Source organism: Chinchilla lanigera, unplaced genomic scaffold (genome assembly GCF_000276665.1).
Source record: "Chinchilla lanigera isolate Chin_1 unplaced genomic scaffold, ChiLan1.0 scaffold00087, whole genome shotgun sequence".
Lineage (NCBI taxonomy): Eukaryota > Metazoa > Chordata > Mammalia > Rodentia > Chinchillidae > Chinchilla > Chinchilla lanigera.
Window position 1 is genome coordinate 3,218,344 of NW_004955488.1, and position 5,828 is coordinate 3,224,171.

Consider the following 5,828-nt stretch of genomic DNA (forward strand, 5'->3'; position numbering starts at 1 on the left):
TATTTGTCATCCTGTACTGACTTAAGCCTCTTGGCAAAAGTTTCGTAGTCGTTGATCAGAACAATACATACAATATATCGTAACTGGGTGTGTATTAGAAAGGTCCCAGAGGATAAAGTTACTCCACAAACTGTTGCCCCACATGGTAGGAATTTCCCCTAATACTCTATTACTGAGATTTTGTAGTCAATACTGACTGTTCAAATATTTAACACTCTGATCAATGTGTAATCCAGATCCATAAGACTGAACTCTATGGTATCTCACATTTTAAATCTTTTTAAAAATAGGCAGTAATGATGAATTAGATGCAACTCTCACCTAAATGTGTAACTTTCTTGTTTAAAACTTGGGCCACCTATAATACAAGCAGGGCTATCCAAGGCAGCTGGTGATTTCATGTTAGTCAGAAGTATACCCCTATTACCCCTTATGGCAGCAGATGTGGTTGCTACTGTCTTAAATGCAGGCGGATTGTTTACAACCTTGTTATTCACAGTTGTTGATCAATGTTCGCTGGAGGATCAGGAAACTCTTTGTGCCTCACTCTAATCACTGAAGTAATGAAAGGAGATAGCTACATCAAGGACTGCAACTGCAAATGCTGCGGTCATACCTACAGTTTGCTGAATTTTCAACACTATTGTAGTTTTAATTGGTTGCTCTGGCTGTTTATCTTCTGTGTTGTCCAGTGAAGCCTCGTTACTCACAGAGGAACTCATACAAGCTGTGTTGATTTTCTCTGCAATTTCCAAACATTCTGTTTGAATCACCTGATCTAACATCTCTATAAAATGGTCTCTGATTTCTTCAGCTGATTCATCACCAAATTTATAATTACATAACATTGCAGTGGAACCAGGAATAGGGACAAAAACTCGATGAGGGAGGATGTGGAACTCTTTTTCAGAATCTTTTTTCTCTGGAACTTCATTGAAAAGTAGATCTTCAAATAGTACTTCACAGCGATCAGCAACTGTGTTCTTTTTTTTCTTTTTTTTTTGCCTCTGGTTCCAGAACTGAACTCACAACCTTGAGCTTGCCAGGCAGGCGCTTTTGCTGCTGAGCTAAATCCCCAGGCCAAGCAACTGTGTTCAATATATCTCTCTTCACTACCTGCACAGCATCTTTAACTTTGGGTTTATTGTTATGAATGTAAGCTCTGCATTTCACATCACCTTTAAGGTTTACAGAACCACTATATATCTGGACAGTGGCTGTGGATCTGTGGTCTGAATTCAGAAGCAACTGTGTTAGCACTCGGACATCAAAGGAATGACTGGGTGCTTGAGCATTTCCTCTAGATTTTTTTTCTGTCCTTCTAGTAGGTCAGAATCTTCATCCTTAACTTGTCCATTAATAAAATAAACACCACTTTCAATCTGCTTGGCCCAGTGTGTAAGACCATTCTTTGTATTTTTCTCCAGAGTATAGCTGACAGAAGTTGTAGAAAGTGGGATGTGAATATCAATGTGAACAGTACACTCAAGAGAAACTATGAGGTAGACAGTCTACTCTGATACTTCCAGTCCGCAGGTCTTCCTGAACTCTTTGGATCATGGACATCATAAGTTCGACAAGATGTTTTTTTCGTAGAAGAGCAAATGTGAAGTACCACTCATTCTGAAATTATTTCCTCAGTGAAATTCCACAGTCTTTTTCTATTCATAGACTTTTCTACAGCATATCATAGTCTGTGCAGGGCATTTTAAAAGTCATTTGCCAGTTCTAAAGTTGTGATAATAAATGCTCCAAGAACTAAAAGTCCCCATGGTAGCATTCTGGATACCTGGTGGTCATGTTCTGTAGCCCATTCTTCATCCAAATTATCCAACCTAGTTTTAGGATGTTTGGGGTTCTCATATCGTTCCTCTTTGGGTGGTATTCTAGTGGCAAGAATCACATAATCCTTCTGTGAAGAACACTGTCCTTTAAAAGATGAGAAACAAAAGGTTTTCCTTGGAGGTTGACGTTTGAAAGATACTAGCCAACAGTGTCATCTATAATGTAGGTTCGTTCCATTGTTGAGAGCTAGATCAGTCTCCTGTTCCACAGAATGTGCACGCGTGACAGCTAAATCTATTGAACTGTCAGGGAATCTAGTATGATCAGCCTTGGGGTACACACTTAATTTTGGTCCCAATTCCACAGCCAAGAAACTCACCAGAAAGTGACTTCTTATACCTCATTTTGCACCACAAAACCTGAGTCTCCCTCAGGTGATGCAGGCTCGACTATTATTATTATTATTATTTGTTCTCTTTAGTGATTTGATCTATCTTGCATTCTTACATCTGGTAATCTGAGCAACTTCGTTGAAGATAACAATATGTAATGTAACAATCACTGTTAATTCCTACCATTCTGTTTTGAAATCCTGATTCATCTTTATTATTTTTGCTTTGTTTTGTTTTTGTCTGTCTTGTTGTTATTTTGTTATTCTCTTCAAAATAAAATGGCTTTGTATGACAGCTTTCTTTGCAATGTATAAAAAAAAATAGGTTAATGAAAACTTTGCCATCTGAGATAGCACATAGCTCAGTATCTTGCCATGTCCCCTCAGTCTTATCTTGAGGGTATGTATGCTGGAAACATACATACTTCCCCTTTAAGTACATTTGTGGCATATGTGCTCCTCATGCATTTATTTCACTGCTGCCAGTTCACAGTGGGGAAAGATGGGTATGCCAGAGCCCAGCTCCGTGTAGGATCATGTATAATCAAAGTGATCAAATACTGCAGGACAGTTGGGCAGATCTAGATGTGAACACTTATTAACCTTAATGGGCCTAGGGAGACTCAAACTGAAGCAGGTCAACAGAGACAACAGCTGACTTTGTGTGGCAAGGGGTGAGAGGCTCTGGGGTTGAGAGCGACCTATGAGACCTCTGAGTGACCTGGTGATGGGTTGTGTGGTCGTTACTTGTTATAGGTCCATTTGACTTGATCAAGAACTGCCTGGAAGATCAGTAAGGCTCTGGGTATGTCTTTAGATGACTGGTGTATGCTACAGACTAAGGAGGGAAGAAGGACCCACCTGTAAGTGGGTGGCATCCAGTCCTAGGCTTGAAACCTGGATGGAATAAAAAGGGAAGGAAGAAAAACATCTTCCTTTTTCTTCTTTGGAATTTATGCCTTTACTATTGCCTTTGGATGCTGGTCTCCGGTTCCTTTGGGCTTCCAACACAGACCCTCCAGCCTTCCAAGGAGGACTGGGCTTTCTGGCATGGCCTCACACACAGAGCTGCAGGGTGCTCTGGGACTGTGATCTTCAACCAGATCCTCTGGTTCTACAGTGTGCAGATGACCATGTTGCATGCTTCTACCGCTGATTCCACAGAAGGCCACTGTAAGCCTACCTAAGAAATCCTTTATATAATCATATAGATAGAACTAGAGATACACACAGACATAGCGATAGAAATAGAGAGAGAGAAGGAGAGAGAGAGACAGAGAGAGAGTTAAAGTCAGAGCTAGAGCTAGAGCTGGAGCTGGAGCTGGAGCTGGAGATAGAGATAGAGAGAGATAAAGATAGAGATACAGATAGAGATGAGATAGAAATAGAGGTAGAGATAAAGAGATAGAGGTAGAGAGATAAAGATAGAGAAAGAGAGAGATAGAGATAGAGACACATAGAGAGATGAAGATAGAGAAAGAGATAGAGATAGAGAGAGATAGGGAGAGACACAGAGATAGGGAGATAGAGATATATAGAGATATTTTTCTAGCAAACTCTAACTGATAAGGGTTTCAAATATCTTACTAAGAGTTATTTGCTATTATAAGTGCTTCTTAATATTTTAACATGCAACTCTCTTTTTTTCTTGTATATTTTTAGTTTTTCTCTTCAGCCATTCTCAAGATTTCAGTGATTTAATTATAATGGTCCCTCCAGTCCCCAAATGTTATATATTGTACCATATAATAAACATACAGAAGACCCCAGATATGAAATATCATTTTCATCAGATCACTTTCTTTTTTTTTTTTTTTTTTTTTTTTTTTTTTTTTTTTTTGGTTTTTTGGTTTTTCTCTGGTACCGGGAACCGAACTCACGACCTTGTGCTTGCCAGGCAGGCACTTTGCCGCTGAGCTAAATCCCCAGCCCCAGATCACTTTCAAGAGGAGGCACTCTTACCATGCCTTGCCACATAGGGTATCGCTTTAATGAGGCCAGTGACCGCCTGGCTGAGCTTACATTTACCAACATTCTCCACCAAGTTCTTCTTACAGCATCACTTTCCAACCTGTGTGCTGTAGAAAGAAGTCACAGTGAAAACTCTGGTGAGTCCAAGATTTGTTGATGCTCAGTTTGTTTACATTTTTCTTGGTAGAAGTACAAAACTGTCAGTTTCCAAGATTTTTTCTTACCTAAAAATGGAAATTTCAGAATACATTTTAAAGTCACAAATCAAATCCTGCCTGACCCATAAACTTAGCTTATGACTTATGTATGCCATCCAACCTGGTTTTTTAAAAGTGAAATAAATTTTTTTCAGATAGAAATCTATAATCCTTCCTGGAAAAAGTCATAGAAGAAGAGTAGAATAGAAACAAAGATTTGTAAATAAAGATGCAACCAGGAGTTAATGGGAGGGGAGAGTATGGGGCAAAAATAGGAATCAAGATATATCATATGTGGGTATGAATTTCCTATATCGTATATGATCATTAAGTGTACTAAATTGTACCAAGAAACCTAATACAAAATCTGTATGGCAATGTTTCTAATGTCTTTTTAGTTTCTGCCAAAATTAGCATCAATATAAATTTAATTGAGTTGTAAAATGGATGAAAAACAGAAATAACAACAAAAATATAAATGACTCTTTCACATTCATAAAATGGAACAGGATTCAGAAAAAAATGAAGCATTAATACAAGTATATTATGACATGAAAGAAGCCATACTCAAAAGTCACTGTACAGGATGACACTGCATTATAGGTAAAACTGAAGGTGAAGAAAATAAATAGTAATTTCTAATGGTTGTACTAGAGGCTGTTGAGCGTGACGGATGGGTTGCACATATTGTTACATGATGGTATGTTTTGTCAAACAGTCAAGAATATATAGTAGTGGGCTGGGGATATAGCTTATGGGCATAAGTGCCTGCCTGGTAAGTGCAAGGTCCTGAGTTCTATTCCTGGTACCAAAAAAGAAAAGAATATACAGAAGAAATAGCTAATGTTACTGTATGTAAATTATACTTTAATATTGCATATTAAGAAACAAGAAATAAAAACCATTATATTTTTAATTTTATAAAAGTTCAAACTTGGGAACTTCAGTTTCTTAAACATCTTAATTCTGAATCTTATCACTGTCATCTCACATACAAATTTTAAAAGAGTGGGAGCCTTTTCAATTTCATTTTAGTGAATTTCAAAGTTGTATTACCTTCCTTTGTTTCTTTTTTTTTCCCCTGTACATGCTCTCTTAGAATCAGATCTCCGGGTACCAGGCTACCTTTTTGGAAATAAATTACTAAGTAGTAGTTTGAGTGACCTGGTAGCTTTGAAATGATCCCATAGGATAAGCATCTGTCTATGTTCTGGTGACCTTTAGGCGCAGCAATTCTCATTTTCTTTTTGGACTTTATCATGAATGGATGTTAAATTTTGTCAAGTATTTTCTCTACATCTATTGAGATGATCATGTGATTTCTATCCTTGCTTCTGTTTATGTGGTGTGCTTCATTTATTGATTTATGCATACCTGAAATGAATCTCACTTGATCATGATGTATGAATTCTTTATGATTTACTGTGCTCCACTGGCTAATACCTTATTGAAGATCTTTACATCTATACTTGTTAAACATATTG

At 37.7% G+C, this 5,828-nt stretch overlaps 1 pseudogene; it reads right to left on the reverse strand.

Annotated features, from left to right (window-relative positions):
- Positions 1-548: 548 nt before the first annotated feature.
- LOC102022299 lies at positions 549-2,022 on the reverse strand (annotated as a pseudogene).
- Positions 2,023-5,828: the final 3,806 nt, after the last annotated feature.